Below are 25,670 nucleotides of genomic sequence, written 5' to 3' on the forward strand. Positions count from 1 at the left end.
ATTTACTGAGCTCTACTTAGTGGCAGGCATAGTGATAGGTACTTCAGAGACAGGGCTGTTAGTGAAAAACAAATGAGACATAGATGAGCACATACAAAGTCAGGCAGGTGAGGCTCAGCGAGGTTAAACTTGTCCAACAGCTAACGAGTGGCAAGGTCAGGAGCAAACCCAGGTCTGCCTGAATCCAAACACTCTTTTCTCCTACCCCAGTGCTGTCTTTGTGGGTCATCTATGAGCCCAGCTCTGCTTCTCACCCCTTTACCACCACCTTCCTATCCAGAGTGGGAATGCAGCTCCAGCAAGCTCTCTGGGTAAGGAGAGGCTGTCTTCTGCAAGCACAGCCCACCACAATTAGTATGTACACATAAATGAGGTACACCCTCCCCCCCCAGGTATGGAATACATTTCACTGTAGGGAGTAGAGCTCATCACCTGTAGCTAAGAAGATGAGGCTGGATTTTCTGAAAATCCCAAATGGGCCCACAGGGATGAAGTCTCTCTGCCTTTCCTAGAACCCACTGCTGCTGGATGCTAGGATGGTAAAATTTAAGCCAAAGGATGGTGTATGCTCCATCACACCATGAGAAAGACAGTACCTTTAAGGCAGACAACCCTAGCTGAAGTTTCCATAGCCTCTCTAGCTATGCAGAGAGGGTAGCAACTCAATACCTGAATCATTCACATCCACACAGCATCTCTTACAAGATTAAGCACCCATTCCCTGTGCTATAGTTCAAGGTTAACCCTTCCCTTGCACTCATTACAGGATCTGCCTCTTATCAAATGCTATGCCAGCTGATTATTATGATAACTATTATGCCATTATAACATTATTGCACTTTTTTCCTGCACTTAACATCTGTTGGCCGATAGGTTTAACTGGTACATAAGCAATAATTACTCAGTGCTCTCTCCTTTCCAACCGAGCCTCTAGTGTGACTCTTAAAGCTAAATCCAACTGCAGCAAATGCCCAGTCCCAGCAGCAGTGGGAAACATGGCTCATGTGGGCTCAACCACCATATTTCCAGCGGTCACAGTGCCAGAAACAGAGGCTCTGCTAGGTCCCTAATTGTTGACACACTCCCCCATTCCTGGGAAGGTGATGGAATTTGGGGGAAACACCAAGCAGCAAGCGATTTATTGTTGAAAACCCCTACAGGGTCAGAGGAGTCATGTACAGGCCTCAGTACTGCCGAAGGACAAGCAGTACCAAATCACAATGTTACACACCACAGCAAGAGAAGGAGGAAAGGAAAATGCATTTCTCCACTGGGAGCTCTCAAATAAATGGTTCCCACAGAGCCATTCTGCCTGCTTCCCTATATACACTTCTTGGCAACTGCTGGTAAATTGGCAACAGAAAGAGGAAGAGGGTACAGGGGGCTATCTTCAGGCCCCATTTTGAAGCTAAGAAATCCGCCAACCTGGCTGCTGGGCCTTCTTCATGCAGAGCCCACTAGGGGCCAGGATGCAGCCTGGAGTCCAAAATGGAGCAGCAAGTCCCACTTCCGGTCAGCCAAAGCCCCTGACACAGTATATACATGTGACTATATATGTCACGCTATATATGACAAAGTAGAGAAAGATGTGATATTCTATGACTACAGAATATCAATATGCCTGAATTACACATTAGCCTTATTAAAGAAAAGGCAACCCATAGCGAGGCTGCATAAAAAACACATGATAAAACAAACCCCACCAGGAGACCAGGGCTGCCCCTCTTTGTTCTCTACCCTGTAATACACAGGGCTCTTTTTTTTTTCAAAAGGCGGAGAGGGGGTGGAAGGTTATTTGAATTTAAATTACCCATGAACACTATAATCTGTGTGCAAGGAGAAAAGGAACATTCAAGAGTGCCAAGCGCAGGCCTTTGGGACATGTGTGGCCGAGGCAGTAGTAGCCCACAGGGCTTTCTCCTTCAGCCTCAGCTTGCTACTCTCATCACTTGGGAGCAAGCAAGCCAGCAGGCATGGCCCAGGCAGCACAAAGGGGCACTGTCTCCTAGGTCTAGGGAGAAGATTGTCCCCTCAGAAGGAAATTAGTATGAAGCAACAAAAAATGCACAAGACCAGTCATCCGCAGAAGTAACCCATCTGAGAAGGGAGTTTGGAAAGGCGTTTCTGTCTCTCACCACTCTATTCTCATGGCCAAGCAGTACCTGACACATAGTGGGTGCTCAGCAAAAAACTAGATTCGGGGCTTCCCTGGGGGCGCAGTGGTTAAGAATCCGCCTGCCAATGCAGGGGACACGGGTTTGAGCCCTGGTCCGGGAAGCTCCCACATGCTGCGGAACGACTAAGCCCACGCATCACAACTACTGAGCCCGCATGCTGCAACTACTGAAGCCTGCGCACCTAGAGCCCGTGTTCCGCAACAAGAGAAGCCACCGCAATGAGAAGCCCGCACACCGCAACGAAGAGTAGCCCCCACTCGCCACAACTAGAGAAAGCCCATGAGCAGCAATGAAGACCCAACGCAGATAAAAATAAATAAATACATAAATTTATTTAAAAAAAAAAAAAAACTGTAGATTCAATGGTAGCCAGAAAGCCTCCTTAGGTTGGAACAGATTGAGGAGAGCTAGAATCTAGTTGTTCCTACTGTAACCTGTGGTAAAAGAATGACTGTGGTCTGCAAAAGATACATAAAAGGGAATCTAGAGGATAAAAATGAATCTCTCTCCAATACATTCCTGGTGCCCGAACAGACTGACAAGTGTATTTTGGTCAGAATACAGATATAGCCCTAGAAGGACAATGCTGCAAAGAAAGAAGAGGAGAGAGAAGGAGACAGGGGAATAAATAGGACAAAATATTTACTGAGTGCTTACTATGTACATATCTGAAAACCCCAGGGGGGGTTTTACAAATGAAGAAATAGGAGCAGAGAGGTTAAATAACTCATCTCAAGTTTCACAGCTAGTATACGGTTTGAATCCAGGTATATCTTATCTACAGCCAAGAGCTTTCCACCACGCTTCACCCTGACTTCCTCCAGAGCTGAGTTGGCTCCCAGCTCACCTTTCCTATAGTGGAGACAATGCTCCTACCTGTGCACACAAATCAACTTGGTAGTCATGTTTCTCAGAGTTAGTTAACTGAAACTGTAGCTTGATGGTCTCATGAATTTCATATGCTTAAGAGAGCCCACTGGAACTTAAACCTGGGTGAACAAGCTGAGTTTCCAGACCTACAAAGCTGCCAACCAGTGAGGCCTTGACTAAGCCATCAGCTGGTACATATCTCTATAACAACTCTCTTCAGCATAGCACAGGTTAGGGCTAGGTGAATAAAGATAACCTGAGCATGATCTCTGCATGCCCCCAATAAGTTCTCTTCAGAGATTGCAAAGGAGGTACCAGGAGCCTCTCCCACTCTGAGCTGTGTCAGTAATGCACAGAATTCTCTTTGAAGGCAACCTTATTCTGATTTAAGTAAGAACAGAAAAGGTAAAAAGTCAAAGATTTCTGCTTAGTTCTTAGAAGCAGTTGAGCCTTCCCTCCATGGTGCTCACTGCCTTTCTGGAGCTTCCAGAGACCTTCCACACCCATGACACCAGGGGCAGCAGACTGGAAAGGGTAAGATGATTTTCTTTTCTTACTTACTTACTTACTTACTTATTTATTTATGGCTGCATTGGGTCTTCATTGCTGTGCGCGGGCTTTCTCTGGTTGCGGCGAGCGGGGTAGCACTACTCTTTGTTGCGGTGCGCGCGGGGGCTTCTCATTGCGGTGGCTTCTCTTGTTGTGGAGCACGGGCTCTAGGCGCGCGGGCTTCAGTAGCTGTGGCACGCGGGCTCAGTAGCTGTGGCTCGCGGGCTCTAGAGTGCAGGCTCAGTAGTTGTGGCGCACAGGCTTAGTTGCTCCGAGGCATGCGGGACCTTCCCGGACCAGGGATGGAACCTGTGTCCCCTGCATTGGCAGGAGGATTCTTAACCACTGCGCCACCAGGGAAGTCCCAGGGTAAGATGATTTCCAATGTTGTATTCTGAGGAGACCAGTGGTGAGGATCAGCCACTGTTTCTAATGGAAGTGAATACCCTGGACAAACTCAGGGGAAACTAAGAAGTACTAAAACACACTGTCTCTCAGGGTTGTCTGTTTATTTTGCCTCCTGTATGAGGGCTTTCATCAGTTAAAATTGTTTTTTTCAATGCTTAGGGAAGCTAACAATTCACCCAGGTGCACAACAGCTGCTGGGAAGACCTGTGGGAAGGGACCACCCGGCAAAGGCAGGCTGTGTATGGTGAGGAGGGTCTCCCAGGGCACTCCCAGGGAGTGCCCTACATGCCAAACCATATGTTGTCAGGATATTAATCCAAACCCATCTTGCGCACTTTACAATGTTTACTCTCTCTGGGATGTGGAGCATTAAATTATATCCAAGGACTACATGAGTCCTTCCAATTCTATTCCATACTTACTTCTTTGCTCAAAAGATTTGTAACCTGGAAACAAAGCCCTCTGCCTAATAGCAGCAATAATACTCAGCAAAGAATAGAAAACCAGACTGTCAATTCAAGCTTCCCTAAAAGGTATCACCCCAACGGAGCCTTAATTTACCCTATCTAGAAAATGGAGAAACCTACTACTGACCCCTTTTTTCCAGAGAAGACAGGCCTACGTAACTGAGATTCCTAAAGAGGGAAAAGCTAGAGCCGAAAGAGGAAAGAGAAAACACCACAGCTCCACCCCCTGCCCCTACTGCAACAGCTCTGAAAACCTGTAAGAGAATTCCAAAAAGAGAAGACTACCTCACTGCCATAAGAACTTAGAGCAAGGGGCATGAATGTAAACTAAGGCTACCCGGAACAGTCACAGCTCTACCGTGACTAGCTATATGGCCCCAAGTAAGTCATTCAGACTCCCCAAACCTCAATTTTTCACCTCTATAAAATGGGGATGTTGTAAGGATCAGATAAAACAATGTATCCAAAAGCCCTTTAAAAACAGTAAAATGTTGAACCGTACTTTAGGCCTGATTGTCATTCTAAGATCCCTAAGTGAGAAACCCTAAAACACTTCTGGGGACCAGAGAAGCAAGGCTGCCACCTCTGAGAGGCAATCTACAGTGACTGGGTCTAGGTGTTTACAAAGAAACCCATGCTTCAGGACTAAAGAGAGAACAGAGAATTTGAAGAGGAGATCAAACTTAGGCTTGCTCAGGTACATTAAAAAAATAACAATATATGTACATGGTTCAACTTAAAGAAAGCACACAAAGGTATACAATGAAAAGTCAGTCTCCCTCCTTTCCTGTTCTCCAGCCACACAGGGGGTCTCACCAGAGACAACCACTCTTTTCAGTTTCTCATGTATTCTTCCAGATATTCCAATCAGCTAGTTTCTACCGCAAATGAGGATACCACTGGTGGCAACACTTTCAGACCCTCAAGTAATACCAAGCAGTAAGCACTGCCATGGGCCCTTAGAGACTATGAAAAGAACAGGACAGCCAAAGGAAAGATAATGCCCTGCAAGAGGCTCCATAGAGGTACAGATTTCCTTCTGGCTATTATACTGCTTTGCCCCTTGGCTGACCACATTTAGGCAATGATTTTGTACAATATATTTCCCTTTCGGTTATGCTTGCTCATCCAGAGCCCCTTCTCAGAGAAGCCATTAACAGGAATGGTCTCTGGGACTTCGCACTGTATCAGCCTGACCACCAGGCCCTTAGAAGTTGACAGAAGCAAGAACAACCATCAAACCTGCCTCAGCCGAGGCTGGGCAAAAAGAGCAAAAATCACATATGTCCCCAGGACACCATCTTTCTGGGGACAGAATACAAGGGAGGATGAAGCCCAGACCGTGCATGGTCTCTGCAGGACTCAGCTCAAGAAACTAAGTCACTACCCACAGAAAGTCACAGGATGCTCTCAACCAAAGCTAGGCTTTCACCAAAACTCCCTCAAAAGCTTTCAGATTATGCCTTCCCCTCCCTTTCTTCTTCCACAAGGAACTTAAATGTGTGAAATTTCAGCCTCTACCCAAAGGTCACAAATGGATAGTGTATAGGTCAAATCTATACCACAGATGTGCTTTGGTAGTCCTTGGGGATTTCACATTAAAATCTGGATTTCTAGCTTCTCTTGTAATATGAGATGAGGAGGCCACTAAAGCCACACTCACCCATGGCAATAATGGGCTGAGTAGCAGCTGTCCCCCATGGAGCTCATAAGCACTCCGGTTTGACACAGCCCAACATTCCCTGCTGCCTCACACTGTTTCTGACCCGGCCCTGGAACATCTTTGAGTTGGAGACCCCTGGCCAGTGAGTGACAGAGAAGGCTGATGAACTGGTAGGCAGAGGAATTGACCAAATGGCTGGATTCCTGGATTCAAAAGCATGTATTAAACACCCTCTATGTGCCAGGAATTGTGCTGGGGGCTGGGTACACAAAGAAGAAGAATAAGGGATGCAGTTTCTGCCCTCCGAGAATTTCTAATCAAGTTGGGAAGATAAGACTTACTCTAAAGAATCAGACTGTTTCACACAAAGGGCTCTGGGAGTTGAGTGTGCCAGACTCACTGTGATTAGGGATCAAGGAATATTTCAGGCAAGAGCTGAGATTTGAACAGAACTGTTAATCATTTCTCAGGCATTCATGTATTCATTCATTCAACAAGCATTTATGGTGTCCATGTTACACCCAGCATTATGCTGGAGACAAAATAAAGCACGCCCATGTCCATGAGATGCTCATACAATAAGAGACAAAGCAATGAACCAGGATAAAGTATGCTGAATTCTATAATCAAAGTGTTGCTATGGGGATACAGATGAGTAGGTATAAGGCAAGGCTGACTGAAGAAGGTGGATCTGCAGCATAAAGTAGAAAACTAAGCAGAGAGTACTCTGGACAAAAGAACTGGCAGAGACGCAAACATGCGGAATGATTACAGGACCACGTGGATCGGTTTACCAGGAGCAAAGGGTACTTGTGTGTAACGGTACAGGATATAATTAAAGTGGTAGGACAGGGATACACCGTGATAAGCATGAACACCAGGACAACTGATACATATGGAATTTATTTAGCAGCCAGTAAGTGCCGCTGAAAGCTTCTAAACATGAGTGTTCTCCAATCAGCACTGTATTTAGGAAGACCCTAACGGGCAGTGGTACACAATGTCCTGGGGGAAGCCTAAGTAAAAGACAGGGGGAGGCTCCTATAAAAACTCAGGTACAGTTCCAGGAAACAGAGGAAGCAGTAAGACTAGACGAGAAAGATACTGCAGAGGCTTGTCCCAAATTTTAAGACAATGGCATTTCTTTGAAAACACTCTTTAATTTCTGGGGTTTTTTACCTATTCAGACTGGTCTTGCCCCCAAATAATGAGGTTTTACCCTATTTGCTTCATTCAGAGAAGTAAAGCACAGGCTATAGTTACGATGCTCAGGATTTTAAAAACCCCAGCTTGAAATCAATATAATGGGGGGCAGTAACTTCAGGGGCTTCTTCCCCCCTCCCACCTCCACTGCTACACTGAACCAGTTGCAAATCTCACAGGAAAAAACAGCCAACTTGAGCACAAAATCCGAGTCAGTGTATTTGACTATGCCTCTCTGACCTTGCACAAGGCCAGAAATGGGCATACAAATCAGAAGAAAGCTGTGACAGAAGTCAAAGTCCCCTTAATGAGCTAATGGCTTCATGTCTGGCTGAAAAACAGAAGGCAAGAGACAAGGAGAACACATTGCCTCAGAGGGCTGCAGGCAGACTCTGGACCAGCCAGCCCTGCTCCATTAAAATCACCATGTCAGACACTGCACAGGAAACAGAGCCCCCTGACTGGGGCAGCCAGTTAGAGAGAGCCTCAAAAAGGTGAGAACTAAGCCGAGTAAGGATAGAGATGGCAGAGAAGCTGCAAACTTCCTTGCTGTTCACAACTTTTAGTTATTTAGCATGAGCATGATCAGTGTGATTGACAGGAATAATAAGCCAACCAACAAACACAATGATGCGATGGTTAAGATCACACTTGCCCAGTCAGCATAACTTACCCTCTAACCAGGTCAGGAACTGGAAACTGCTGTTGCTGTCATTATTGATAATAATATATAGAGCACTTACACTGTGCCAGAGGATGCACTTTCTGCAATTCTCAATTCAGTTACAAAAGTAGCTATTACTATTCCCATTCTACAGATTATGAAATCAAGGCTTGGAGAAAATAAGTAACTTGTTCACAATCTGAAATCTAATAAGTAAATAGCAGAGTAAGAAACCAAGTGAGCTGACCCATGAGTGGGTTTTTTTTTTCAATTGAAGTATAGTTGATCTATAATGTTGTGTTAGTTTCAGTATGTATATATTTATTCTTTTTCAGATTTTTTTCCATTATAGGTTGTTTGTTTGTTTTGGCCTCACCACACGGCATGCAGGATCTTAGTTCCCCAACCAGGGATCGAACCCATGCCCCCTGCAGTGGAAGCACGGAGTCTTAACCACTGGACCGCCAGGGAAGTCTCTCCATTATAGGTTATTACGAGATACTGAATATAGTTCCCTGTGCTATACAGTAGGTCCTTGTTGTTCATCTGTTTTATATATAGTATGTGTACCTGTTAATCCCAAACTCCTAATTTATCCCTTCCCACCCCTTTCCCCTCTGGTAACCATACATTTGTTTTCTATGTCTGTGAGTCTGTCTCTGTTTTGTTAATAGGTTCATTTGCATCATTTTTTTTAGATTCCACATATAGGTGATATCATATGATATTTGTCTTTCTCTGTCTGACTTACTTCACTTAGTATGATCATCTCTAGGTCCATCCATGTTGCTGCAAATGACATTATTTCATTCTTTTTTATGGCTGAGTAATATTCCATTGTATATATATATAACACATCTACTTTATCCATTTATCTGTGTTGGGACACTTCGGATGCTTCCATGTCTTGGCTATTGTAAACAGTGCTGCTATAAACATTGGACCCCTGAGTGGTTTTAAACCACCTGACATACCATTTACTCCTTCACTTTCTTTTTCTTTTAGAAATGTTTTAAAGGTTTGCTTGGATCACAAAATAAGGTCCACTGGTTCACTGGATCCATTCTTTACAGAACACACAGCAGTCTGGCCTGGGAACTACTTCACTGTTTCTAAAACAAGTGGAAACTTCAAATCTATTTCCTTTGGGATAAGAGCAAAAGGAAACACACTTCAACATAAATAGGAGAAAAATCAGGGCTTCCTTGGTGGCGCAGTGGTTGGGAATGCCCCTGCCAATGCAGGGGACATGGGTTCAAGCCCTGGACCAGGAGGATCCCACATGCCACGGACCAGTGAAGCCCGTGCGCCACAAGTACTGAAGCCCACGCGCCTGGGTCCTGTGTTCCGCAACAAGAGAAGCCACCGCAACGAGGGGCATGCGTACCGCAGCAGGGGGTGACCCCTGCTCGCCAAAGCTGTAGGGAGCCCATACGCAGCAACAAAGACCCAACGCAGCCAAAAATAAATAAATTAAATAAATAAATTTTTTTTAAAAATCAGCATGACAGCCAAAAACCTCACTGCTGAGAGTTGTAAGATGATAAACAAGGCAGTCAGTGGAGGCAGGGCCTTCTCCCTCCCTAGAGATTTTTAACTGCAATAACATCTTGCATCTTTACAAGGCTCTAAATAATTTTAGCAACATCTATAGCCATCTTCTGTGAGCTCTCTGGCTCGAGTCTTGGCTCTGCCACTAATACACTGGTGGCCCTAAAAGAAGTATATGGCCCATTTCACTTCTCTGGGGCTCCTTTTATCAGTAAAATAGGAACCAATGGAAAGCAAAACTGAAGCACTCGGTGGTGACAGAACTAGAAGGGTACCTCCTCTTTACTCACCCAAGGAACCACAAACAGCCATCCCTTGGATCTGAACAAGACTCAGTTCTGATGTTTGCAATGAAATTGATATAAAGACCCCCTAGGATGATCTCTTCCAGCACAGAAATACTGTGAATTTAGACTTTAGCAGCTGGGCCCAAGGGTGGAGACTTTGCTTCATGAATATAATCAAATTCAACCCTCATGAGTACGAGATGCAGAGGGTCACAAAATCAACCTTAAAATCCTTCCTAAGGAGCTGGCCTTTTATGCTTCCAATGTCTACTACTCACTGGATTCAAAGCATGACCAATCAATGTTTTCTGTATTGACTGTCCTACTTTATGTTTCTTCCACTGAACTAAAGCCTGCTAGTTTTCTACAGTTTGGTCAGACAGATGCTACCTCCTTGGGAGGCTCAAAGAAATGAGAGGCATAAGCATGAAACTATTCACAAATATAAAAAGATGTCCATTTAAAAGTCCACTGGCATCAGCATTCCTCACCAGACCTTTGAGATGCATCTCTCATTCTTCTTCCCATTTCTAGAACCCCTCTCACTCACAAGACAGAAAGGGCAGACAACTTGCAGAAAGGGAAGTGGCGAGACATGGATCAATTCATTGACTGCTGTATGTTTCTCTACCTGTGATGATAATAAGTGGTAAATAAAAGGCATAATCAAGAATACTTTCAGTCAAGCACTCCCTCTGGCGAGAGCACCAGAATCACAACTAACTGCTGAACAATCATCGACAGGAAGACACCAGAACTCACCAAAAAAGATACCCCACATCCAAAGACAAAGGAGAAGCCACAATGAGATGGAAGGAGGGGTGCAATCACAATAAAATCAAATCCCATAACTGCTGGGTGGGTGACTCACAGACTGGAGAACACTTATACTACAGAAGTCCACCCACTGGAGTGAAGGTTCTGAGCCCCATGTCAGGCTTCCCAACCTGTGGGTCCAGCAATGGAAGGAGGAATTCCTAGAGAATCAGACTTTGAAGGCTAGCGGGATTTGACTGCAGGACTTCGACAGGACTGAGGGAAACAGAGACTCCACTCTTAGAGGGCACACACAAAGTAGTGTGTGCAGCAGGACCCAAGGGAAGAAGCAGTGACCCCATAGGAGACTGAACCAGACCTACCTGCTAGTGTTAGAGGGTCTCCGGCAGAGGCAGGGGGTGGCTGTGGCTCACCGTGAGGACAAGGACACTGGCAGCAGAAGTTCTGGGAAGTACTCCTTGGTGTGAGTCCTCCCAGAGTCGGCCATTGGCCCAACCAAAGAGCCGGGTCGTCTCCAGTGTTGGGTTGCCTCAGGCCAAACAACCAACAGGGAGGGAACCCAGCCCCACCCATCAGCAGACAAGCGGATTAAAGTTTTACTGAGCTCTGCTCACCAGAGCAACAGCCAGCTCTACCCACCACCAGTCCCTCCCATCAGGAAACTTGCACAAGCCTCTTAGATAGCCTCATCCACCAGAGGGCAGACAGCAGAAGCAAGAAGAACTACAATCATGCAGCCTGTGGAACAAAAACCACATTCACAGAAAGACAGACAAATGAAAAGGCAGAGGGCCATGTATCAGATGAAGGAACAAGATAAAACCCCAGAAAAACAACTAAATGAAGTGGAGATAGGCAACCTTCCAGAAAAAGAATTCAGAATAATGATAGTGAAGATGATCCAGGACCTCGGAAAAAGAATGGAGGCAAAGACTGAGAAGATGCAAGAAACGTTTAACAAAGACCTAGAAGAATTAAAGAACAAACACCTAGAAGAAGTAAAGAACAAACAAACAGAGATGAACAATACAATAACTGAAAAGAAAAAAACACTAGAAAGAATCAATAGCAGAATAACTGAGGCAGAAGAACAGATAAGTAACCTGGAAGACAGAATGGTGGAATTCACTGCCGCAGAACAGGATAAAAAAAAAAAGAATGAAAAGAAATGAAGACAGCCTAAGAGACCTCTGGGACAACATTAAACGCAACAACATTCGCATTATAGGGGTCCCAGAAGGAGAAGAGAGAGAGAAAGGACCCGAGAAAATATCTGAAGAGATTATAGTCGAAAACTTCCCTAACATGGGAAAGGAAATAGCCATCCAAGTCCAGGAAGCACAGAGAGTCCCAGGCAGGGTAAACCCAAGGAGGAACACGCCAAGACACATAGTAATCAAATTGACAAAAATTAAAGACAAAGAAAAATTACTGAAAGCGACAAGGGAAAAACGACAAATAACATACAAGGGAACTCCCATAAGGTTAACAGCTGATTTCTCAGCAGAAACTCTACAAGCCAGAGGGAGTGGCATAATATATTTAAAGTGATGAAAGGGAAGAACCTACAACCAAGTTTACTCTACCCGGCAAGGATCTCATTCAGATTCGATGGAGAAATCAAAAGCTTTACAGACAAGCAAAAGGTAAGAGAATTCAGCACCACCAAACCAGCTCTACAACAAATGCTAAAGGAACTTCTCTAAGTGGGAAACACAAGAGTAGAAAAGGACCTACAAAAACAAACCCGTAACAATTAAGAAAATGGTCAAAGGAACATACATATCAATAATTACCTTAAACGTGAATGGATTAAATACTCCAACCAAAAGACACAGGCTCACTAAATGGATACAAAAGGAAGACCCATATATATGCTGTCTACAAGAGACCCACTTCAGACCTAGGGACACATACAGACTGAAAATGAGGGGATGGAAAAAGATATTTCATGCAAATGGAAATCAAAGGAGAGCAATACTCATGTCAGATAAAATAGACTTTAAAATAAAAAATGTTACAAGAGACAAGGAAGGACACTACATAATGACCAAGGGATCAATACAAGAAAATATAACAATTACAAATATAACTGGGTGCATATACCCAACGTAGGAGCACCTCAATACATAAGACAACTGCTAACAGCTATAAAAGGGGAAATCGACAGTAACACAATAATAGTGGGGGACTTTAACACCTCACTTACACCAATGGACAGATCATCCAAACAGAAAATTAATAAGGAAACGCAAGCTTTAAATGACACAATAGACCAGATAGTTTTTTTTTTTTTATTCCTGATTAGCTATTTTTCCCTTCTTTCTTTCTTTCTCTCTTTCTTCTTTTCTTCCTTTCTTCCTTTCTTCCTTTCTTCCTTTCTTCCTTTCTTCCTTTCTTCCTTTCTTCCTTTCTTTCTTCCCTCCCTCCCTCCCTCCCTCCCTCCCTCCCTCCCTTCTGCATTGGGTCTTCGTTGCTGCACAGGCTTTCTCTAGTTGCGGCGAGCGAGAGCTACTCTTTGTTGCAGTGCATGGGCTTCTCACTGAGGTGGCTTCCTTGTTGTGGAGCATGGGCTCTAGGCATGCGGGCTTCAGTAGTTGTGGCACGTGGGCTCAGGAGTTCTGGCACATGGGCTTAGTTGCTCCGCAGCATGTGGGATCTTCCCGGACCAGGGCTTGAACCCGTGTCCCCGGCACTGGCAGGCGGATTTTTAACCACTGCGCCACCAGGGAAGCCCCAACCAGATAGATTTAATTGATATTTATAGGACATTCCATCCAAAAACAGCAGATTAGAGCTTCCCTGGTGGCGCAGTGGTTAAGAATACACCTGCCAATGCAGGGGACATAGGTTCGAGCCCCGGCCCGGGAAGATCCCACATGCTGCGGAGCAACTAAGCCCGTTGCGACAACTTCGAGCCTGTGCTCTGCAGCCCATGAGCCACAACTACTGAGCCCGCATGCCACAACTACTGAAGCCTGTGCGCCTAGAGCCCATGCTCCACAACAAGAGAAGACACCGCAACGAGAAGCCCGCGCACCGCAACGAAGAGTAGCCCCTGCTCGCCACAACTAGAGAAAGCCCTCGTGCAGCAACGAAGACCCAGCGCAGCCAAAAATAAATAAATGAATAAATTTATTTTAAAACACAGCAGATTACACTTTCTTCTCAAGTGCACATGGAACATTCTCCAGGATAGATCACATCTTAGGTCACAAATCAAGCCTCAGTAAATTTAAGAAAACTGAAATCATATCAAGCATCTTTTCTGACCACAACACTATGAGACTAGAAATCAATTACAGGAAAAAAAACGTAAAAAACACAAACACATGGAGGCTAAACAATACATTACTAAATAACCAAGACATCACTGAAGATATCAAAGAGGAAATCAAAAAATACCTAGAGACAAATTACAACAAAAACACGATGATCCAAAAACTATTCGATGCAGCAAAAGCAGTTCTAAGAGGGAAGTTTATAGCAATACAAGGCTACCTCAAGAAACAAGAAAAATCTCAAATAAACAATCTAAACTTACACCTAAAGGAACTAGAGAAAGAAGAACAAACAAAACCCAAAGTTAGCAGAAGGAAAGAAATCATAAAGATCAGAGCAGAAATAAATGAACTAGAAACAAAGAAAACAATAGCAAAGATCAATAAAATTAAAAGCTGGGTCTTTGAGAAGATAAACAAAATGGATAAACCATTAGCCAGACTCATCAAGAAAAAGAGGGAGAGGACTCAAATCAATAAAATTAGAAATGAAAAAGGAGAAGTTACAACAGACACCGCAGAAATACAAACCATCCTAAGAGACTACTACAAACAACTCTATGCCAATAAAATGGACAATCTGGAAGAAATGGACAAATTCTTAGAGAGGTATAGCCTTCCAAGACTGAACCAGGAAGAAATAGAAAATATGAACAGGGCTTCCCTGGTGGCGCAGTGGTTAAGAATCTGCCTGCCAATGCAGGGGACACGGGTTCGAGCCCTGGTCTGGGAAGATCCCACATGCCGCAGAGCGGCTGGGCCCGTGAGCCACAACTACTGAGCCTGCGCGTCTGGAGCCTGTGCTCCGCAACGGGGGAGGCCGCGACAGTGAGAGGCCCGCGCACTGCGATGAAGAGTGGCCCCCGCTCGCCGCAACTGGAGAAAGCCCTCGCACAGAAACGAAGACACAACACAGCCAAAAATAAATAAATAAATAAATTTATTAAAAAAAAAAAAGAAAGAAAATATGAACAGACCAATCACAAGTAATGAAATTGAAACTGTGATTAAAAATCTTCCAACAAACAAAAGTCCAGGACCAGATGGCTTCACAGGCGAATTCTATCAAACATTTAGAGAAGAGCTAACACCTATCCTTCTCAAACTCTTCCAAAATATATGAGAGGGAGGAACACTCCCAAACTCATTCTATGAGGCCACCATCACCCTGGTACCAAAACCAGACAAAGATACTACCAAAAAAAAAATTACAGACCAATATCACTGGTGAATATAGATGCAAAAATCCTCAACAAAATACTAGCAAACAGAATCCAACAACACATTAAAAGGATCATACACCACGATCAAGTGGGATTTATCCCAGGGATGCAAGGATTCTTCAGTATATGCAAATCAATCAATGTGATACACCATATTAACAAATTGAAGAATAAAAATCATATGATTAGCTCAATAGATGCAGAAAAAGCTTTTGACAAAATTCAACGCCCATTTATGATAAAAACTCTCCAGAAAGTGGGCATAGAGGGAACCTACCTCAACATAATAAAGGCCATATATGACAAAACCACAGCAAACATCATTCTCAATGGTGAAAAACTGAAAGCATTTCCTCTAAGATCAGGAACCAGACAAGGATGTCCACTCTCGCCACTATTATTCAACATAGTTTTGGAAGTCCTAGCCACGGCAATCAGAGAAGAAAAAGAAATAAAAGGAATACAAATTGGAAAAGAAGAAGTAAAACTGTCACTGTTTGCAGATGACATGATACTATACATAGAGAATCCTAAAGATGTCACCAGAAAACTACTAGAGCTAATCAATGAATTTGGTAAAGTTGCAGGATACAAAATTAATGCACAGAAATTCTTGCATTCCTATACACTAATGATGAAAAATCTGAAAGAGAAATTAAGAAAACACTCCCATTTACCACTGCAACAAAAAGAATAAAATACCTAGGAATAAACCTACCTAGGGAGACAAAAGACCTGTATGCAGAAAGCTGTAAGACACTGATGAAAGAAATTAAAGATGATACAACAGACGGAGAGATATACCATGTTCTTGGATTAGAAGAATCAATATTGTGAAAATGACTATATTACCCAAAGCAATCTACAGATTCAATGCAATCCCTATCAAATTACCAATGGCATTTTTTACAGAACTAGAACAAAAAATCTTAAAAATTTGTATGGAGACACAAAAGACCCCGACTAGCCAAAGCCGTCTTGAGGGGAAAAAAATGGAGCTGGAGGAATTAGACTCCTTGACTTCAGACTATACTAGAGAGCTACAGTAATCAAGGCAGTATCGTACTGGCACAATAACAGAAATACAGATCAATGGAACAGGATAGAAAGCCCAGAGATAAACCCACACACATAGGGTCAACTAATCTATGACAAAGGAGGCAAAGATATACAATGGAGAAAAGACAGTCTCTTCAATAAGTGTTGCTGGGAAAACTGGACAGTTACATGTAAAAGAATGAAATTAAAACACTCCCTAACACCATACACAAAAATAAACTCAAAATGGATTAAAGACCTAAATGTAAGACCAGACACTATAAAACTCTTAGAGGAAACCATAGGAACAACACTCTGACATAAATCACAGCAAGATCTTTTTGATCCACCTCCTAGAGTAATGGAAATAAAAACAAAAATAAACAAATGAGACCTAATGAAACTTAAAAGCTTTTGCAAAGCAAAGAAAACTACAAACAAGATGAAAAGACAACTCTCAGAATGGGAGAAAATATTTGCAAACAAATCAATGGACAAAGGATTAATCTCCAAAATATATAAACAGCTCATGCAGCTCAATATTAAAAAAAAAAACAACCCAATCAAAAAATGGGCAGAAGACCTAAATAGACATTTCTCCAAAGAAGACATACAGATGGCCAAGAAGCACATGAAAAGCTGCTCAACATCACTAATTATTAGAGGAATGCAAATCAAAACTACAATGAGGTATCACCTCACACCAGTTAGAATGGGCATCATCAGAAAATCTACAAACAACAAATGCTGGAGAGGGTGTGGAGAAAAGGGAACCCTCCTGCACTGCTGGTGGGAATGTAAATTGATACAGCCACTATGGAGAACAGTATGGAGGTTCCTTAAAAAACTAAAAATAAAATTACCATATGACCCAACAATCCCACTACTGGGCATATACCCAGAGAAAACCATAATTCAAAAAGACACATGCAGGGGCTTCCCTGGTGGTGCAGTGGTTGAGAGTCTGCCTGCTAATGCAGGGGACGCGGGTTCGAGCCCTGGTCTGGGAGGATCCCACATGCCGCGGAGCAACTGGGCCCGTGAGCCACAACTACTGAGCCTGCGCGTCTGGAGCCTGTGCTCCGCAACAAGAGAGGCCGCGATAGTGAGAGGCCCGCACACCGCGATGAAGAGTGGCCCCCGCTTGCCACAACTAGAGAAAGCCCTCGCACAGAAACGAAGACCCAACACAGCCAAAAATAAAAAATATAAAAATAAATAAATAAATAAATAAAAAAGACACATGCATCCCAATGTTCATTGCAGCACTATTTACAATAGCCAGGTCATGGAAGCAACCTAAATACCCACCGACAGACAAATGGATTAAGAAGATGTGGTACACATATACAATGGAATATTACTCATGTTAATGCATATGTGTGGAACCTAGAAAAATGGTACAGATGAACTGGTTTGCAGGGCAGAAGTAGAGACACAGATGTAGAGAAATAGAGACACAGATGTAGAGAACAAACGTATGGACACCAAGGGGGGAAACTGGCGTGGGGGGTGGTGGTGGTGGTGGGATGAATTGGGAGATTGGGACTGACATATATACATTAATATACATTAATATGTATAAAATGGATAACCAATAAGAACCTGCTGTATAAAAAATATTAAATAAAATTCAAAAATACAAAAAAAAAAATGCTTTCAGTCACGACAGCCAGCAATCAGACCCCATAAACATACCCCTTCCCATTTCTGTGTAGATATGACATGTGACATGGGCTAAACATCAGACACTACCCAAAGGCTCCAATTTCTAGACCAGGAACACCTGGGCTCAGCTGTGAGCAAGGCCAAGGAGCCACCAGAGAAGCAAATGTAAAGAATAAATTCAATTCCTGCCTCTTTGGAGAAGTCCAAGTAAAAATATCCCTCCTACCTCCACCCATATTCCATTTCCTTCCGAATCTCTTAACATCATTAGGCTTTGAGGCAGACAGTATAGAATAACTTCAGAAAGGGACAAACAACTTCTGCTCTGAATTATTAAGAACATCAATAAGCAAAAAATAAACATCATTCTTACTAATCCTCATGCTTACAAACATCTAATGGCCAAGGAGTTTACTGGACCTGCTACACCCATTTGTTTATACCCTGTACATATCATGCTCAGTGATTAGAAACAGCTCTGCTGGTTGGAAAATGGAACTAATAAAGACAAATCCACAGCTTTGACCCTCCTAAAAGCCAGCTAGCTCCAATCTTTCCATGACAGCCATTAGCTAGAGCCAGCCATCCCATAAGAGGCCCAAACAGGAGAGGGTAACAAAGGCACTATCCCTAAGGCATCTCCAACATGTAAGAGGTCACTCAGTGACCTCTTCAACAGCAGGAACTCTCTTTTCATAACATTTTTCATTGGGCTTGGCACCTAGTAGGGCCTTGAGAAAATAAGTTGAATGGTTGATTATCCTGCTGATGATTGCAGACTCTTGAGGAGTGGGGATGGGCAGCAGAGTCAACAAAAATAGCTTTAGAATCAGAACTGGATTTAAAGACTGACTACACCAAACTTTTTGACCTTGACCAAATCACTTAACCTCACTAAGCTTCAGTTACTTCATCTGTAAAATGGGGATGATACCAACTATCTTACAAGGTTGATGTGAGGACTGAATGAGAGAATATTCTCCTGCTTTCACTAGTCTGGTGTTTGAGGTGTTGAAAAAGCTTATGGTAACAGCTGGAATTTCTAGATAGAAAACAAGCCTTGATGACTGTATTAGTGAGACAATATAGGGTAAGACCATGCATTCTCAATAAGGGCAAAATCACCCCCAAAGGGGTGAAAATTGATTCTTGGGGAAGAAAAAATCTTAGATATTACAACAGTTTGTGGCCCTCCAAAGAGCCACAGTACATAAACAGATACACAGTACATCTGTGGTATTAAAATTCCACTGACTGGAGGCAGGGGGGAAATTAGGGAAAAAAATGTCTCAAAAGGTGCTAATGAAAAAAGGTTGAGAAACACTTGATTAGATGTCCAAAGGGACAACCCAGTTTCCTCAAGAACCTGGTCATACTGGCACCCTAATCTTGCACTTCCGGCCTCCAGAACTGTGGGAAATAAGTGTTTGTTACTTAAACCACCCAATCTATGGTATTCTGTTATAGCAGCCCATAATTGACTAAGTCACTTCTCAATGCCTCAAATAGTGCCTAGGACACTATTAGAAGAATGAGGGCAGACATGGCCAGCCAACATAACCACACCCTTGTCTATCAGTCTGGGCTAAACATAGTTCAGTTGCTCCTGGATTCTATCTGCAAGGTAGAAAATTGCACAAGTGAGGATGTTTACAGGTTTACACAAGTTTACAGGTGTAAACTCTTCACAAATCAGGAAAATTCTGACAGGTTCTTCACATGTGTCCTGAGCAGCTTGACTCTTTGAGGTTTTTATCCCAAAGACAAACTCAATTACTGTTGAAGCTAGTTATCAGGGGTTACCGACAGCCCCACCTGAATGACAACAGGCTATCCTCCTCCCCTACTCAGCAGTAAAACCCTTGGTGAAAGTAAAGACAGAAAAGAAAAGGGCAGGATATTCCTTCCTTATAATTAAAATAAGAAGCTCTATGTTATGGAAGACTAAGGCTTGCAGCTTAAAGCCGACTCAGAGAAGGATAAAGCATTCATCCTTGCTCAGAAAGAGAAAAGATTCGCTCCACAAGGACAGGTCTCCAAATTGACACCAAATCCAGGCATTAGAGATTCCTGTGTTACAGAGCGTGATCTAAGCACCAGCTGAGGCCCCAGAGAAAAATCCCCAGGAATCCACAACCAAGGGGCTGGCACCGTAAGAATGTTCAGATTAGCTCTCCTGAAAAGAGGCTTACTCCAAGAAACTGGCAGATGGCCTCCGCAGCACAGCTTCACTCAGGAAAGGATAGAAAATGAATGAAAAATAGAACTACCATACGACCCAGCAATCCCACTACTGGGCATATACCCTGAGAAAACCATAATTCAAAAAGAGTCATGTACCACAATGTTCATTGCAGCTCTATTTACAATAGCCAGGACATGGAAGCAACCTAAGTGTCCATCAACAGATGAATGGATAAAGAAGCTGTGGCACATACATACAATGGAATGTCACTCAGCCATAAAAAGAAACGAAATTGAGTTATTTGTAGTGAGGTGGATGGACCTAGAGTCTGTCATACAGATTGAAGTAAGTCAGAAAGAGAAAAACAAATACCGAATTGGGAGATTGGGATCGACATGTATACACTGATGTGTATAAAATGGATGACTAATAAGAAGCTGCTGTATAAAAAAATAAATTAAATAAAATTCAAAAAAAAAAAAAACCCTATCATGAGTACCATTAACTGAGACCACTCCCTGGCTCTACATTTCCTAAACTATAAAATGGGTGTAAGAATATCTACACCCCATAAAAAAAAAGAAAAAAGAAAAAAAATACCGTATGCTAACAAATATATATGGAATCCAAAAAAAAAAAAAAAATGGTTCTGAAGAACCTAGGGGCAGGACAAGAAGAAAGACGGAGACATACAGAATGGACTTGAGGACATGGGGAGGGGGAAGGGTAAGCTGGGACGAAGTGAGAGAGTGGCATGGACATATATACACTACCAAATGTAAAACAGCTAGTGGGAAGCAGCTGCATAGCACAGGGAGATCAACTCTATGCTTTGTGACCACCTAGAGGGGTGGGATGGGGGGGTGGGATAGGGAGGGTGGGAGGGAGTGGATATGGGGATATATGTATACGTATAACTGATTCACTTTGTTATACAGCAGAAACTAACACACCATTGTAAAGCAATTATACTCCAATAAAGATGTTAAAAAAAAAAAGAAAATGAATCAAGAAAAAGACAGGAGGCAGGATGAGAAGGTCAGAGCATGAATCCACAAACATAAATGAAATGACAATTAGAAGGCATCCACCTATTTGGAAAAAGGCACAACTTGCCTTTACAAACGCTCCTGTCTTTTTGAATATTCCCATTTACAGCAAATCTTCATTCTTTGAGGGTGAAAACAGTTATTGCATTCCTATGTCCCAAGAGCTTTCATATGTACTACCTCATTTAACCACTCTTTAAAATATTATTCCCATTTTTATCCATTGGAAAAACCAACCCTAAGAGGTCAAATAACTTGTCCAAGGTCATATGGCTAATAAGAAATAGATTCAGAATCAAAACTCATGTTCAGGGAATTCCCTGGCAGTCCAGTGGTTAGGACTCTGCCCTTTCTCTGCCGAGGGCCCGGGTGCAATCCCTGGTAGGGGAACTAAGACCCCACAAGCCTCGTCGCGTGGCCAAAAAAAAAAAAAAAAAACTTATGTTCACCACTAGGTCCACCTCAAATGAACTGTTAATTCATCTGAAGTCAAGGGACAAGATTGCTTACCCATGCCATTTGGGGTTTAAAAAAAAAAAAAAGTATGGTATCATGTATTAATGAAACTGATCTCTCATATGGTTCAAAAATGTCTCTGTCAGAGTTGTAGTTTCAAAACTACTTTGTACAAAGGCCATATCAAAAAAAAAATTTTTTTTTATATGGGAATTCCCTGGCAGTCCAGTGTTTAAGACTCCATGCTGCCAATGCAGGGGACACAGGTCTGATCCCTGGTCGGGAAACTAAAATCCCATATGCCGTGCGGTGCGGCCAAAAAAAAAACAAAAAACAAAGGCCATATCACTTAAGTGATGCCACCCTCAACCCCCTCCACTTGCACCTACACATACCATTCTAAAGGAGAACAAAACTCAGTGAGAATTAAGTTCTGGCATGTTTATTTCAAACCTTTTTTTTTTTACTTTCAGTTTCACTTCATTATCCTTTTCTCCTGTCAATGAAACACACCAGGGCTCAAAATTGGCCTCTGCAGAGAATAGCTCGTATTCAAAGACAGCAGGAAAGGTGAAGAAAGCAGGAATCAGAGGACAATGCAATTTCTCATTCCTGAGCTACCACATCCCTACTAACATACTCCCCGTTCCCATCGTCTGTAAAATGGGGGCAGTAAGTCTTTTCTGTTGCCAATTTCATCAGAACAGCACATGTATTAATTAGCTGGTAAAATTCACCAAACACCCAAAAGAAAGGTAAAAATAAATCTGGTGTGGCAACACCTTTACAACCCAAGGGCCATGTTCTCAACTGAAGTCCCAGACCAAGTCCTGATCCATTTTAAACAAACATCAATCCTAATATCCTCACGTCCTGACTCCCATCAAAATCCTATCCAATCTCCAAATCTGGCTATAGTTTTATCATAAAAGAAAAGAGCTTGGGTGGGTTGGGAGCTAAAAAGACACACAGATACAAAACACATCTTTCACACTGTCAAAACAAACACTGTGTTTATAAAAATCAATTTCTTCTCTTAGCAAACATGGAGAATTCATTCTTTGCCTACCTACCTAGTCTGGGTTTAATCTAACCCCCTCAATCCCCCAAAGCAGTTTGCCTTTTTGTTTTGTTTTATTTAGGCCGGAAAGCCAGCTGGACTTGAATCGAGGCCAAGCATTTAAAAATATTAGAAAATTGATCTTACATATGAATCATATTTTTTAAATTATTATTATTTTTTAAGGCATCAAACAGCCCTCTAGCTCCTCTAGTGCAAAGGAAGCCTCCACTGGCCTCTTAGGTGTTGGGCATTTCCTGACTCCTTGTTTTTCCCACATGGGGCTCATATTTCAAATGATTTTCTCCTGCCTCCTGTAGCAGAGAATTTCAAAGCGAGGATTTCCAGACCACCTAAATCAGAACCACCTGGGAAGGATTGCAGGTGCCCATGCCCCACTTTACCCAAAATTCCTGTAAGTAAAACCCAGGGATATGCACAACCTTCTGGGTGATTTGAAACACACCAAAGTCTCTAACCCCTACTTTAATGGCAAGTATTTCATCTACCAGGGCAAAGGATAACACAAGACAGGAGTGGAAATACGACGCGGGTAGGGCTCAATTCCACATGGTGAAGAGACACCAGAATGTCAACACTGGAGCAGCTGGACAAATGCAGAAATTGAGGCCGGGAAAAGGGAACAGGGAAGGGAACTAAAACAGATGCGAAGCCAAAAGCCCGTCTCGGACCCCCACTGCCTCATCTCCTGGACTTTAAGCAGGGTTACGGGAGACGTTTTGAGTGGGAAAAGTAGAGAAGGCAGCCTTGGGCTGAGAAGCCAGGTCTGCGGAAACTAGTGAGGAGCCCAGAGCCCCCTTGTACGTCCCGCTTCGCAGACACCAGGGGGGCGATACGTAGGGACCCCACAACAGTGCTGGGAAGGCGCCGGGGCCTCTGGCGGGAGGAGACCCGGGCAGCGCCCTGAGCCCCCAGCCCAGGCCCAGGGCCGGGCGGGCCTCACCGCCCCTACCTTCGGCTTCCCGCCCGGCAGCCGAGGGGCAGACACAACCCCCACAATTCCAGGCGGCCGCAGCGGCAACCAGCTCCCCGTACGCAGACGCAGCGGCCACCGTCAGGAGCCGTGAGCGCGCGGCTATTATGTCACTCGCCTCCTCGCCCAACTGTCGTCTTCCAGACAGCGTACAGCCGCCTCACTCCCTTTCCCGCACTCGGAGTTGTCAGCCCCACCCATCCCGGCTTCTGTTAAGTCCCGCCCCCTAGCGTCTATCTCAGCAAACCTCCTGGAACTTATTTACCCCGGTATCCCTCCGCCAGCGTGAGGTACCCGCGGGCCTGGTTTTGCTCCTAAACCAGAGCTTAACTTTTTTCTAGCGGAAGGATCATCAGAAAGAAGTCGGAGGTGGACTGCTCTGGTGGTCCAAGGGTTAAGACTCCGGGCTTCCACTGCAGGGTGTAAGGGTGCGATTCCTGGTTGGGGAACTAAGATTCCCACAAGACGCATAGCGCGGCCAAAAAGAAACCAGAGGTGGTAGGGAGTAAAAAATCAAACTGGTGTGACTTAGTTGGGATAAAGCAATAAGGAATCTGAAGCAATAAACAGTCCTTAGAAAATTTATGCAGAATAGGGCACCTGCAAGTCACCTACTTTATATACTTACGTAATGTGTGAATTGACAACGAACAATTATTTTAAAAATAAAAGTCACCAGCAGCTCTAATTCCGTTTTACCACTGAATATCTTATTTATATACACCAGGTGTTGCGTATACATTATATTTACTTCTTATAACTTTTTTTTTTTTTTTTTTTGCGTTGTATCTGTTGCTGAACGCGGGCTTTCTCTAGTTGCGGCGAGCGGGGGCTACTCTTCGTTGCAGTGCACGGGCTTTTCGTTGGCGGTGGCTTCTCTCGTTGTGGAGCATGGGCTCTAGGCGTGCGGGATTCAGTAGTTGTGGCTCGCGGGCTCTAGGGCGCAGACTCAGTTGTGGCGCACGGGCTTAGTTGCTCCGCGGCATGTGGGATCTTCCCGGACCAGGGCTCGAACCCGTGTCCCCTGCATTGGCAGGTGGATTCTTAACCACTGCGCCACCAGGGAAGCCTCTCATAACTTAAGATCAGAACTGTCACCCCCTTTTTATAGATGGGGAAGCTGTGGCTCAAAGAGGTTGAAAGACTTATACAAGTTCATACAGTCCGAAAGTGCTATAACTGGGAATCTAAGTCAGAGAGAGGATAATCTAAACAATAAGAGCAAACAATCAACCTATCTGTGGAGTTCCTTTCCCTTTTCCATGTATTATGTGAGCTTCTAGCAGTTAATCTACTTTCTTGATTATGTTTACTTCAAGCAGATGGAAGATTGACTTCACAACCATGAACAAACTTTGGTTAGTAGCCTGGGAAGAGAGAACAAGCCCCTAGGCTTCAGTGAGTAGTGCCACTTTATTAGAAAAACCTATATAAGATACTTCCCTGGGACTGGGTGGGAAAGGACAGGGAACAGCTCATTTTTCCCATGGAACCCAGGAGGCTGGTGAGAATAGCTGGGCCCAGGAATAATTCTAGTTTGTGTCACTGCCTAGTACCATGAGGACAGATAATAAATGTTCAACAAGTATTTACTGCATCAGTGATACATTGTAGAGTGAACATATAAATTACAATTGAGCCTGACACAAGTTATAAAAAAGATATTAATAAAGTACTACAAGAGTAAGATGCTTAAAAATAGAATAACTCAAATCTCAGAATTCATACATAAATGCATGAGCCAAGAGAAGAGTCCAGCTGGACACAGAGCTGCCAACACTCACAGGAGCCTGCCTTCCTTCTTGGGACAGATCTAACCAACTCAAATATGTGCAGAAGGAAAATTCTGTGTCCCCCCAATCCCCAAACCTCTAAAAGCCCTGATTGAGAACCCCTTCCCAGGGGAACTAGCTCCAAGCTCAAGCCTACTGAGCTGCTAAAATCAGAGTGCAGGGCTGGGCCTAAGCAGATTGCCTCTACTCTCGTGGCCCCCAAACAAGGAGGACCACTGTAAAGGTGGAAAGTTTGAAATCCAGGGATCAGATTGGGTGGTGGGATCACGTTGGTCTCTTCTCTGTTTCCCTGTATTACTCTTAGAAT

The 25,670-nt window shown here is 43.6% G+C and overlaps 1 protein-coding gene across 5 annotated transcripts in view; it reads right to left on the reverse strand.

The window, feature by feature from the left end:
• The window catches only part of SIL1 (SIL1 nucleotide exchange factor), a 306,671-nt gene that overhangs the window by 232,673 nt on the left and 48,328 nt on the right, over nucleotides 1-25,670 (reverse strand). The window contains exons 1-2 of one of the 5 annotated variants that reach the window (XM_061189657.1): nucleotides 23,550-23,766; nucleotides 3,621-3,990 (exon numbers count right to left, since the gene is read on the reverse strand). The exons of 1 other annotated variant lie outside the window; for it this stretch is intronic. The gene's annotated coding sequence lies outside the window, so the exon portion shown is untranslated. Of the gene's footprint in view, nucleotides 1-3,620; nucleotides 3,991-23,549; nucleotides 23,769-25,670 lie in introns of those variants that run through there. 3 more of the 5 variants (XM_061189659.1, XM_061189656.1, XM_061189661.1) reach the window with 3 other exon arrangements.

Source organism: Eubalaena glacialis, chromosome 4, assembly GCF_028564815.1.
Source record: "Eubalaena glacialis isolate mEubGla1 chromosome 4, mEubGla1.1.hap2.+ XY, whole genome shotgun sequence".
In the NCBI taxonomy this organism is placed as follows: domain Eukaryota; kingdom Metazoa; phylum Chordata; class Mammalia; order Artiodactyla; family Balaenidae; genus Eubalaena; species Eubalaena glacialis.